The sequence below is a fragment of the Haliotis cracherodii genome, unplaced genomic scaffold (genome assembly GCF_022045235.1).
Source record: "Haliotis cracherodii isolate W230 unplaced genomic scaffold, xgHalCrac1.p SCAF_9, whole genome shotgun sequence".
NCBI lineage: Eukaryota > Metazoa > Mollusca > Gastropoda > Lepetellida > Haliotidae > Haliotis > Haliotis cracherodii.
The window spans coordinates 31,505,946-31,519,707 of record NW_027266343.1 but is presented as its reverse complement, the minus strand read 5'-3'; positions in this window follow the sequence as shown (position 1 = coordinate 31,519,707).

Genomic DNA, 13,762 nt, shown 5'->3' with positions numbered 1-13,762 from the left:
TGAGTGAGTGAGTGAGTGAGTTTGGTTTTACGCCGCTTTTAGCAATATTCCAGCAATATCACGGCGGGGGACACCAGAAATGGGCTTCACACATTGTACCCATGTCGGGAATGGAACCCGGGTCTTCGGCGTGACGAGCGAACGCTTTAACCACATGGCTACCCGACCGCCCCCTATAATGTGATTAAATAATGAAATGAAGCGCATTATATCAATCACAGGATTTACTGGTCCAGATTCGATTATGTATAAGCCACCCTCTGACGGCTGGATTCGCTTAATTAGGATTCGCGATAAAACCTAAAACAAGAGATTAATACATTCGGAACACACCAGTGAATAAACATTATTTACATACAAATGATATAGCCATTTTCTCATAATTTTGTTAGGAGTTGTCTCCTTTTGCGTTTATTTCCATTCTACTAACAGCCTCCGCCTCCGTGGTCTAGTGGTAGAGCGTCCGCCCGGAGAGCGGAAGGTCGGGGGTTCGATCCCCGGCCGCGTCATATCAAAAGACGTTAAAAGATGGTACCTGTTGTTATTTTGTCTGGTGCGCGGCATTACGAGGCTAAAACAAGGACTGCTCGGCTCGAGTCTGTGTCTGAGTGGGATATTCATGTTAAACTGCGGCATGGTATCTCACTGGGATAGGACTATAAGTCGGCATTAGTCCGGACAAGTACAAAGAGCCACACACACGTGCATGCACGTCGCGATTAATCTTGTACGCGAGGTTAAACCCCATTTTACCTCACCTGTTCTCGTCATCTTCTCCATCACCATGACAAAGACGCATGCCGTTTTCCTGTTGTTAGAATAAATCACCAAACGCGCCACCGTCGGCGAGGCGAACGTCTTAAACGAAAAAACAATTTCTGTATGGTACTCAAGTACCACCCCAACATAGTAACAGAGCAATATGGGAATGTAAAACAAAGTTCTTTTATAAAAGAAAAAACAAATTGACAAATACGGTGAACAGTAAACATATTCACAAATGCACTATTCCCGTTCTCAATAATTATTGGACTTTGTATAACATTTTCCTTGTAGATGAATTTGTGAATATTTTGTTGTTTCCGAGTGTATTCGCCAATGCTCGACTGTATACATTTAGTATTTGTGGATACAGTTGAGATTTCTACCACATGTTGGCTGAGTGCCAGCGGCTGTACATTTCCGCTGCCCGCTCATTGTTTTACCACTCAACTCCGGTCTATTTGTGTGTGGATGTCTTTTACATATCTATATACAGACGAGGAAACTCATTTCGCAACTGAAGCGCGCTTAAAGAGACGCATCCGAGCGAATATACTTTTACTGTATGGACGAATTACTTCTTTTTATCGTCTAGTATTAACACACGTTGTCCAAATCTTAATATTTTGGTCGACAGAGTGTGGTATTTCAGCAATTAAGTTGTTGCCCTTCAAATGAAATACTTGTGTTGTCCGGATAATGTTTGAATTTCAATGATATACGGATAATGTTGGCCTTTTAATGATATACGGATAATGTTGGTTATTCAACGATATACCGATAATGTTGGTGGTTGAACGATATACGGATAATGTTGGTCTTTCAACGATATACGGATAATGTTGGTCGTTCAACAATAAGCGGATAATGTTGGTCATTCAACGATAAGCGGATAAAGTTGCTCTTTCAATGATATACGGATAATGTTAGTCTTTCAATGATATACGGATAATGTTGGTCATTCAATGATATACGGATAACGGAATTACACATACAGGTACTTGGGAGTCTTAGCAGAGCAAGACAGAACATCGTTTAATCTACGACATCATCAAAACGTTTTTTCGAATTTGATCAAATATTATATTTTTCCAGTTATAGCACGGCGTGTCAGCTTAATATGGGAGGAAAGCCCGAAGTAATGTGGATCTCAGACATTCATTACTTTGGTGTAATCCACGAGCACCTAGAAACGTAATCGGGGCGAACCGGGATTTAAAACCTCAGTCACAGGTTAATGGCGTGCCCAAGGGAAGGCAACTCTGCACAGCGAATTGCGGCACCTAAGATCATATCACTGATAGGATTGTAGTGTTTTAGCGAAACAATTGACATAGTTGATTAGCATTAGAACAACTATTCTCTTTATTCCCCAAACCACCCCTGAAATACCCAAAACAATAAACATGTACACGTATTCCATTTTGATTCAAAATTAATTCCATTTACGTTACTTATAGCGTAATAAGTTGGTTGTTTCAGCAACTTCAATGAGAAGCACTGTCAAAAGGATAAGAACACTCTTACCGCTTGCAGTAGAGAGCATAGAGAGCAAATTAATATGAGCTTTATAAGCTGTGTCAGATTGTCAAAACAAGTGTCAGCCTAATAGTCTCATTACTGTTATAAGTTGAATGGGAAAACGTCCCTGTCGAGCTAAGAACATTAGTCCTCAGGACATATACTGCATAATTTAATATCCCACACACAAACAGCGTCATTCTCGTATAGATACATGATGATGTGTTTCGTCAACAGGTCGTCATATGCCTATTATGTAGCTTCGATTACTTTTCACCATATATAACAAATATTAATGCTGAATCAACTATATACTTTTCTACATGTAGGTCGTTCTTGCCGTTTTAAAAAAAACAGCAACAGTAATATTCCTTAAGTGGCACTGCCTGGCAAACACGTGTAACCTCACTGATTGCATTCGTGACTGTAATTATTGTTTTTGTTGGTTAAAATGGCGTTTTTGCGGGCTCGTATAGAACAGAGAGGGATTTCCAATTTAAACAAGCATATGGCCCACAAGCCCCGAAGACTATCGAAATGTGTTTGTTGTAATTTGCTGCAGTACGACGGTAATCTTGGATCACGGTTAAGCCGCCAATCGCGGATCAAGCAGACGCGCGGTTTAATTGCTCCACACGTCAAGAACGCCCAATCCCACAATTTCTAAATTTTCCCCGTCCAAATTTGATGTTTTAGGAAAACTTCCGTAAGAATACAGTGTAACCGGAATACAGAATCTCCGGATATGATGTGCCTGGGGACATTATTATCCAGATAAAAGTATCCCATCTCCGGCGAGCCAAAGGTCACCGTTTGTACACAGCAGGCTTTTACCGGTGTAAAGTCAGAGTTGGTTCCCTCGTAAACATGGCTTCTTGTCCCCAGTGCTTGTTGGCGCAATATTCACTCATAAACACTGTGATTACTTTCTCAGGCTGCAAGACTTGGATCAATTGTCTTCAGTGACAGTTGTGTGACGTATTAAGTGTCGGTATTAGTACATGAAGCAGGTTTTATCCCCAAATGAAATAAATTAACCGTTTGACATTTTAGGAGACAAACAGGTGTGTTTGAATAACCCCGTCCTGGTAATTACATCAGGTGAACGTGGCGTTTATGTTTCCGTGTCAGGACACGCGATGGGTTTTTTTCCCACACGCACGGATGACTGAGTGCAAGGATGTGGTGTACAAACATCGATTTTGAGTTCGAACCGTGTTGGTTGGGTTGGCAAACAACTCGACGAAAAATAACAGATCGAACGATTGGATAATATTTTTACTGGATGGGTCGTTTAGGACTGTCTGTATTTATTTCACAAGCACTGGGGTCGGGTTTAAAATGTCGTCTATCTTGAGACTCCAATAGCAACAACACTCGCCATATTGGCGTCTGACTGGTGGTAAATATAAACATAATTCATATTAATTCTTGAATGTCATTACATTTTAATTTGCTTGATACATCTGTCCGTTAAGATGTGATATATCCCCCACAAGGGACTGGGCGAATTATGACAGCCCGATCAAAATGAAGGGTGCGTGAGGTTTTCAGCTACTGCGATGTCCGCTTTCGCAAACGATTCGGTACCATTTCTGTTCCATGTCTCCGATTTAGAAATGTCTGTCAGAACGACACAAATGCCACACTAAACACAAATGTTCCCTCGATAGTACATCCCATCGGTATAGATGGCAGGGCACTCAGAAACATAGCACGGACATTATTATTATTCATTCGGGACTGCCCGTTAACGTTCATTTTTAAGTTAAGAAATGGAGCGTATCGAATTGGATAATAACTAGTTTGATCAAATCCTGTTCATCATATCTCTCATTGCTTTCAAACCTTGTCAAAATGAACTGCCGGGCAAAAGAGTGAGTGAGTATGGTTTTACGCCGCATTTAGCAATATTCCAGCAATATCACGGCGGGGGTCACCAGAAATGGGCTTCACACATTGTACCCATGTCGGGGTAGAAAAGGCCTTCAGCAACCCATGCTTGCCGTAAAAGGCGACTATGCTTGTCGTAAAAGGCGACTATGCTTGTCGTAAAAGGCGACTAACGAGATCGGGTGGTCAGGCTCGCTGACTTAGTTTATACATGTCATCGTATCCCAATTGCGTAGATCGATGCTCATGAGTTCAATCACTGGATTGTCTAGTGCAGACTCGATTATTCACAGACCGCCGATATATCTGGAATATTGCTGAGTGCGGCGTTAAACAACAAACAAACAAAAGTTATGATGCAATTCACATTGACAGTTGTTTGGTCTGTTATGTTTAAAATATTCCTTGATATAAGGTGAAGTAAGACCCAGAACCGAGCCACGAGCAACAACCAGACTATAAAATACTATAACATTTATAGAATGTGCTTGATACTAGTATTACACCAAAAGTATTTTATAAGTTCTGCCTTGCTTTCATGTATCAATACTAAAGATATCCGCAAATAAATTAATTATAATTGTTGATTTCGTATTTGTTTATCAACATCGCCACTATTGTTTAACATTGAGCTATACGGGACCGACTATTTTATCTTCAGGGGATGGCTGGTGGCTGGGATTTTATAAAACTGTCCCAAAGTTTGTTGAAAAACATAATTATGTTTCAGACTGTTGAAAACAAAGAAATTGCTGCCACAAGAAAATACATTGTTGCAAAGTAATATTTTTTCAACGACCTAGAGTATTATATGGTCGGTCCCTAATCGTGAATTGTTCACACCCAGACAGCTCAATATAGCTTAACTCCATCTCAGAGTCAGTTGTGTGTAACAAAGCGGTTAATAGTGAGCACTGTGGGCGTCTGCTCGTACTTGTAGCTTGAAATGTCTATAGGTAATGTCAGTTACGCTCCAAGCAGTGAATATAGATTACCTCAAGTAGGGCAGGTCGGGGATATATCACATCGATTCAAAACAATTGTGGAGCGTGATTTTTTTCACAGTCATGTCCGAAGACGGGTAGTTGGGTTCAAACGTTATTTAATATATAATGAAATAGACAAACGTGCATTATAATTAGATATAATCATTTGCACACATTCTGTGAATCTGGCGACACTATATGGATTGGACACCGCAAACACCCTTCTATGGGGTTTCTACCAGTACTACTACTTCTTTTTCTACAACTACTGCTAAGACTATATACTTTAATAAAATATTTTAATAACGCTTTAAATTAGTTGAATTCTGTTAAAATGAGTTGAATTATGTGTCATGATGCTTGAAGACACATGTTTAATTTTTTGCAAAACAAAAAACATGAGTTTTTAGCACAACAAAATTCTCGCCTTTAGGACACTCTTTTAAAGTTTCTAGTTTAAGTTTTGAGTTTTCGAAACATTTTGTTTTATTTTTGTCTGCCTTAGTATGTAACCATGAGAACAGCATGTTGAATTTTTTTAATACCTTTGACCGAGACTGGCCACAGCATGGAGAGTTTCTGGACTAATGGGTTTCCAGATTTAAAATGGGACGTGTTTATAAATAATAATAACATGGTTTAAGTCGGAAGTAGAATCAACAGATTCTCATGATTTCTCCACTACGTAACCTTGTGTCAAATTAAGACAATTTCTCAGTGTAACTATGGTAACCATCATAGGCAGCAAACGAAGTGGTGCTTGAACAACTTGAATCAAAGTTGCTCTGCCTGCCAACTTGACCGAAACTAGTCCGCCTTTAACCTTCAGATCGCACCTTCCCCAGGAATCCTGACTTCATTGGGTCAGTCGCACGGGGCCTTTGTGTTGATGGTCTGGTCTCTGGTGTAACTATACACCCATTAGGTATAACCTACATGTGTTGAGTGTACCACACTACTCTACCGGTAAATAAGTGCCAGTAGCCACGTCGGGAAAGGTCGGTGAGGTCCGATGTGTGCCTCGCGCTAGATCCCTCGTGCATAGCACGTCTGTTAAAGGTCAGAACCAAGCATTGTGTATGGGTTCAATAAAAAAACACGGCCGGTATTGGGAACACAGTGTTGATCCTGAGATATAAATTGATGCGTTGTTTTCAGAATACAGAACGTCAATGGCGTGTTTTAACTTCCACGTGGAAGTCACTTATAGTCCATCTGTGGGGTAAGAATATTTACCCAATGCCATATGCTTGCCGTAAGGGCAGACCCAAATGATCTGACTCTGATTGCCTAACATCGTCTCCAGATGCAGTTGGTCTTTACTCATGCTTTCTTTCACTGGGTGGTCTTTTGGATAGAGCGTTTGCCCGGAGAGCTGAAGGTCGGGAGTTCGATTCCCGTGTCTGAATGGGGTATCCATGACAAGCACAAGCAGCCACACACCGATATAAGTGTTTCAGTTTTGAACGTGATGTTAAACCCCATTTCACCTTACGTTCATTCACTGTTTTGACTGGTCCTGTTTTCGACCTGATATTGCTAGTTGCGACATCGAACGTAGCTCCACCTTTACTATTCGATATCCAATGGTGGCTAATTTGAGCTACGTAGGATTATTTCCATGCGTGCTGTTGTGTTATGAAATAGTAACAGCGGCCGAGGCGGATACTTTTGCGGGAAAAAACCGTTTCAATTCGAAATATGTGATGTACTTAAACGTAGGTGGTTTGGGTACTAGGCCGGTGTAAAATAAACATCGCACTCTCAATGAAGATTAACTGTAGGTTGGATTCGTATACATGTGAGTAGATGTCGGATAGTAAAGGCGTAACAGCACATATCTATGACAGAGCCAACAAAGCCGACATAACCGCAAGGCTACTTAGCCGCCATTCCGATATAACTGTGGTTATAGGTAGACTGGTAGTCGGTGTAGTTTGGGCATGAACCGACCGCTCGTGAACGCATCACATGTGACGTCATTGATCCATGACTCGAGATGCACCATTTGTCTCGCGCCGGATTAGCGTGTAAAGTTTAGAAATCACGTGCAGCATATCGTTATAAGAATAATAATACTCTGTGGTAACACTTGACTGATTCTTAGTTTTGTCATTAATTGGTACACATTGGAAACATCTCTTCTTAACGTACATACTTCTCTATATGCTTCTGGGGGCACGGGTTGCCCATTCGTCTGAGGCGCCGCGATTCGCTTTGCAGAGTTGCGTCCCTTGGGCACTTCAGAAACCTATGATTGTGGGTTCGAATCCCGGTATAAGTGCCATAATCTTGGACGCGACCTTAAATTTCACCTCACCTCACACCTACCTTCACTATGCATAGTAGGGACCGGTCATCCAATACATCTGGCCCTGGTCGAGCTCAGTACTGCCTACCATGATGCCTTCTCATATACACCCCCCCCCCCCCCCCCCCCACCCCCCCCCCACCCCCCTATCAGAGTGACTAGTAAGGGACATGTAGCGATTAGCGAACTCTTTAAATCTTCCACAAGGACCAGATTTAACCGACCAAATGAATATTAGGCCTGTCTGACTCCAGGGAAATATATACTGCATTTTCTTCATCACGCCAAATTGTTGTTTCTTGGCGATCCCCTGTGACAAAATGACCTAGATGTGTAATTGGATTTAATCCGTTTATGACACAGGGATGCAAAACAGGTGGGAGGATGAAGAGACAGCAGCGATGCGAATACTTGTGACCATAACCATACGAATTGACATCAAAGAAAAGTAGGCGAATGTCATGAACCTGTCATTCATGTTGAACATGCGATCTTTTGTTGCACACAAAAAGACCAGATCTAAAAGAAAACTTAGCTTTAAAGTGTCAGTGTTTCACAAGCGATATTTTTCTTGAAACATACTTTTTCGAGGCAAGTCATTCACATGTAAACCGTGTTTCTGCGACCCGGAAATACGATTTTGAAGCCTGGGTGATTTAAGCTGATTAGATTCCTTTGACAACACCTGCCAATAAAATATCACATATCTCCTGGTAACTAATTTTCCTATCTTCAACAGAAGTTTTAAAAGTCGTTTGGAGTGAGTAGGTGAGTGGGTTGATTTAACGCCGCTTTTTTTAACAATAGTCCAGTTATATCGGGGCGTGTCAGCTTGATGTGGAAGGAAAGTCCGGTGTGATGCAGGTCTTGGACGTTTTCCTCTTTGGTGAAACCCGATGCTGACAAACCTAGAAACATAATCGGGACGAACCGGGATTTGAACAAAGGAACTCTTTATCAGTCAGATTTCACACACGGGCAGAAATGTGTTTGATGATAAACTTTTCATACTTTTATCTCCTTATATACTGAACCGCAAAAGAAACGTCACCCCAAGAAACATTGCATGAAAAGTTGTCATTTAAATATCTGGGTAATTTTTGTCAAAGTTTCTAAAATTTAACATTACCTTGTCCAGAAAAATGAAATTTGGTGATAAAAAACAAAGCAGATGACAATAAAACCGATCACCCAAACGCATCACGGCAACGGCCATGGTAACCCGATGTTTCGTCCAAATTGAAATGCACATGCGTTCCCCTATTTCTTGCCCTATAAAAATCCACCCAGATCGGATAACATTCATTCGTTATTAAATTGCTACCACATGCCAAGATTGACAAGAAATCAGCGACACCAAGCCCTTGGACGATTGCAAGCTGGACAAATAACCAATGCATTTCAAGTCCACGTAAGGACCATGTACAGGCTCCAGCAACGGTACCAGACCACCAACACTACAGATGACCGACCACGTAGTGGAAGATCAAGGGTCACCACCCGACGTTAGAATCATCAGATTGTGCGACTTCATCTTCAAGATCGCTTTGTTACTGTTGCGGAAACTGCTCGACAGACCATGGGAACACACCAGCGACACATCAGTGCGGACACCGTGCGTCGACGATTGTCGAGCAGACACCTCCACTGTCACAGGCCACACTGAGAACCCATTCTGACACCACGTCATCGCCGGGACCGTCTTCAGTGGGCAACACAGCACCAGCATTGGCGCAAGCAGCAGTGGAGAAGAGTCCTCTTCTCAGACGAGAGCCGTTACTGTATCTCAACGGCAGATGGCAGAGAGAGTCTGGCGACGCCGTTGGGAACGGTTGCTTGTGTTGTTGAGAGAGACTCGTGGGGTGGTCCGAGCATCATGGTGTGGAGTTGAACTGGTCTTGCACGGAGGGTCGGCTTTGTGGTCTTCCAGGACATCGGTCCAGGGAGAGGCAACAACTCGGTACATTGATCAAGTCTTGAGACCACACGGCATACCTCATTTGGCACGTCGCCGCAACCACGAGTTTGAGCCCACACTGCGAGAGCACCAAGAGACTTCACCAGCAGAATGGCAGCAGAACCATGCAGTGGCCTGGGATTTAAATCCCATTGAGCACATGTGGGACGAGATTCAAAGACGACTGAATGACGTCCGACCAAGGCCAACAACTGCAGCTGAACTGCGTCAGATGTTCCTCAGAGTGTGGGCTCAAGTGCCCATGGCCTTCATTAATCGCCTCATCCATTCCATGTATCGACGTTGCACGGTAGTCATCAATGCACATGGCGGACACACGAGACACTGACTTGTGATGCCATTTTCTCAGGAACTAGTGTTGTGTTTCACTTAAAAAACATTTGACACTTTAATTTCAACCATGATGATCAGTTTTGCCAAGTTTCATATTTTTAATGTCTTAAAATATGTTTGCAGTGTTTGGACAAATAAGGTTTCTCATATATCTATCCATGGTGACGTTTCTTTTGCGGTTCAGTATAAATAGAGGTATGTATATGTTTATTTACTGTCTAATAGTGAGTTCATGTGGATTCGAACCCAGAATCATAGGTTTCTGGCCCAAGGAACGCAACTAAGCACAGTGAATTGCGGCTCCTTAGACGACTGGGCCACCCGAGTACCCTGAAAACCGTTTGAAAGCGATGTAGATATATGATGTATTATTGTCAGTTACCGCTGGTGGTCGAGCTGTCCGAGTTACGTCCCTTTAGTCGCACAATCCTCTTGGTGTCGAATCCCAGATTCGCACGGAGTACGACCCTTGGTTTGTCGGCAACATACCCATTTCAAGGATGCCAGTGACCGTTTACAACCTGCGTTACTTCGGGCATGCCTACCTTGAACTTTGACTTTGACTTCCCCGTTTATGTATACAAATGAACTGCACTTTCGACAACTCCCTTGGAACGACTTGGTAAATGAATCGGACAGTTTGTGTATATGATCCCGACAACAATTTCTCGAAAATATACTCACTGAATCATGTTTTTAGTATGGCCTAAAAATACGGCCATATTGAAAACGTAATATTTCACATTGTTCAACTTGTCGTTACTGACGTGCGTGGCCGGTTTTCGTTTTTCGAAGCGGAATACATTTTCAGTTTTACTTTCCAAACGGTCGGACTTATAAAGATATATGATGTTGTTAACTAGGTTTACGATGGGGCGTAATTTGAGAATAGTGAGCCATTATATTTTGGAGAACTGGTCGTTTCATACTTGTTATAGCACTGTAATGACTTTTTCGGGTCTTATTGTTTAACATACATTCTTATTACCGGTCCTGTAAAACATTTTTCGGACCGTGTTTAAAGGCTTTCATAGGACTTGTTAAGTGATAAAAGTTTTGTTAGATCTTGCTGAAATGACTTTTCAAAGCACTGGTTGGTTCTTAAAAGGAAATTTATTAGATAATGCCACAGGCCGTGTCGTTTCTAAAATACTTCAAGAATGTGTTCGTTGAAAGACCTTCACACTAAGGTCTAAATAAGGCGATGGGATAGCTAAGTGGTTATAGCGTTAGTCCTTCACGTTGAATGTCCGGGTTTGATTCCCCTCATGACTGTGGATAATTATAAAAGGCAATCACTAGGTCTAACGACTTTACCGACCTCAGCATCTGAATTCATCCTGATCCGACTCAGAGAACACCTCTGAGGACAAGACATCCCGCATAAGCTAAGTCATGCTAGGCATATCTAGCGAGACAGCCTCCGTGGTCTAGTGGTAGAGCGTCCGCCCGGAGAGCGGAAGGTCCGGGGTTCGATCCCCGGCCGCGTCATACCAAAAGACGTTAAAGGATGGTTCCTGTTGTTACCCTGTCTGGCGCTGGGCATTAAGGGGTTAAACAAGGACTGGTCGGCTCGGAGTCAGTATACTGTGTCTGAGTGGGGTATTCATGTTAACCTGCGGTATTGTATCTCAGTGAGCTAGCACTATAAATCGGCATCAGTCCGAAACTAGTACAAGCAGCCACACAAACACACACACGTACATGCACATCGCTATATAAGTGCAATAATCTTGGACGCGACGTTAAACCTCATTCCATCTCACCTCACCATATCTAGCGACCAGCATGGTCCATTATTTTGAATTGGAATAATCAGCCAAACAACACAGAACTTTTTACCACAACGATGGGCGTGTTTACCCAACTTCCACAATCATATGTACAGACGTTTGTCGGAGCCTATGCTCCAATGAGTCATCAGCTAAGGGGGAAACCATGTACGTGGAATTAGTAATAACGTCTCCATATGGTGGATTACCTTTCCACACCTTACCCGGTGGTTGGGCCTGCGTTGCAACTTCATCCGTGTAACCGTCAGGTTTCCCCGCCAAGTTTTCCCATTATATACCTCACAAACAACACGGTGGTGGAAGGATTAGCATCTCTCATTCCTGACCTGTGTTAAAGTTGGTGGATTAAGGGAGTAATTATAAAGTACGAAGTCATGTGAATCTTCATTTCAGGGGAGGGCTAAACATAAATTTTTCAATGCGAGAATATAACCAGTCTAGATTATCCACCGAAACAGAAATCATTCCATTTGGCAGAAAGGGCAAAAGGGCGAAAGCCCTGAACATTTTCAGTTTGACAATATCAACCTTCTAGTAGTTTTAAAGTTCATGGTCAAAGGGCGACCATTTGTTAATCTGTTCCCGAAAATGCCGGGGAAAGTGTCTTCGTGCTTTACAAAGAAATCGGTCAGTAGACATGTTGAATGTTGTGGGCTCAAAATAAATTGCTTGGCTCCTCTCAGAAAAATGTTTCTCGAAGCGCTGACTGAAAGGAGTTATTGTGTCTCAACAGTGGTATGTATGCTTCAATACTTAAGGAGCCCTTGAGCTGCTCCGTCACTCAAGTGTATTAGGTTGTCGCTAGGTGTGCGTGGGGGGGGGGGGGGGGGGGGGGTAGCCGAACAAGACGTCATACATCAACAGAGCAATTACAAAAGGAATTAATAATCTAACGGCCATGATAGATAGATAGATAGATCTTGTTCAGAAAGGCCAGTGAATTCCTTGCCTAAGTCTTAGGCAAATTAGAAGTTTTAGGTTCTAAGAATCTTAATAAATACGGCTCCAGTGATGTTCTTGGGGGAAGTTACCAGACTCGGATTCCAGACAGTGCCTCTTCTTTCACAAAAACACTTGTCTTCAAAAGCTCTCCCAACACCCTCGATCTCTTTGACAGTTTGTTTGTCCGAACTTTCATCTAGACGTATTTCCCCAAGATTTCCTCCAATTGCCTCTCGTTCTTCCCCTTCCCAATCAGTGACGTCACAATCTCTTCTACCTTCATCTCGGGCCCCAGTCATAGCAAACATCTCATGTCGATATCCTTCCTGAAAGGCTTTCCAAGTGGCAGTTTTACAATCACCTTTCCATTGATTGAAACCTTAAATAAATATTTATAAGCGGAACATACTAAAGATCAGGTCTTGTGACTTGCCCGCACACCCCAAGTATGCTCGCTGCCTCGAGGGTGATTGAATCTGTCAATCCATGGCAAAGGGGGGTACTAATGTCGTCATGGGGACCGCTGAAAAGACAGCTCAGAAATTAAGCCACACAGAAGGACAAGAAATGTCACCTACAATTGCATTCTGGTTGTTTCTATGAATTTTACAAACTCCTTGTGACAGGTGGAATGACAAAAATGATTCTTATATTGCTGTGGTAATTGTGAAGCCATTACCGCCGTCTGAAGCCTCCGGTCTCGGATTTCCATCTGTGTCTTCATCATGCTCGTTGTGTTAGTCGCGAGATTCCTACCACGTCTTGAAAGCGTTAGTCGCGAGATGTGCATCGCCTCTAGGCATTCATCAAGAAAACATTGGGGTTTTTTTCGAGAATGACTAACGCTGTGATTATCGCGTTCATGGTTTGCTAATACATGGTATCAAACTGTCATCGATTTTCAAATCCCACAACAATATAATGACTCAGAACAAAAGGATGTTTTGCATTTTCATTCAAGCCCATCTGTATTGTAGTTACTGAGAATGTGGGCGTCTTGCTCTCATCTCGCCAACCTGTATCATGGTCGTCCTGCACCAAAACTCTGGAATTTATATTTTTTAGGTATTTTTTTTACTAAAAGCTTTGTCAAGTCTAGATCAAACTAACGAAGTCTAGTTTGCTTGATGAAAAAAACAGAAGAGGAAAGGTTCTTTCGAAGAATAAAATATATAAAGACATGTTTTCATTGACTGTTAGTCTAGTGTCATGGCTGTGCGCAGACAATGATCACCTCACGTCA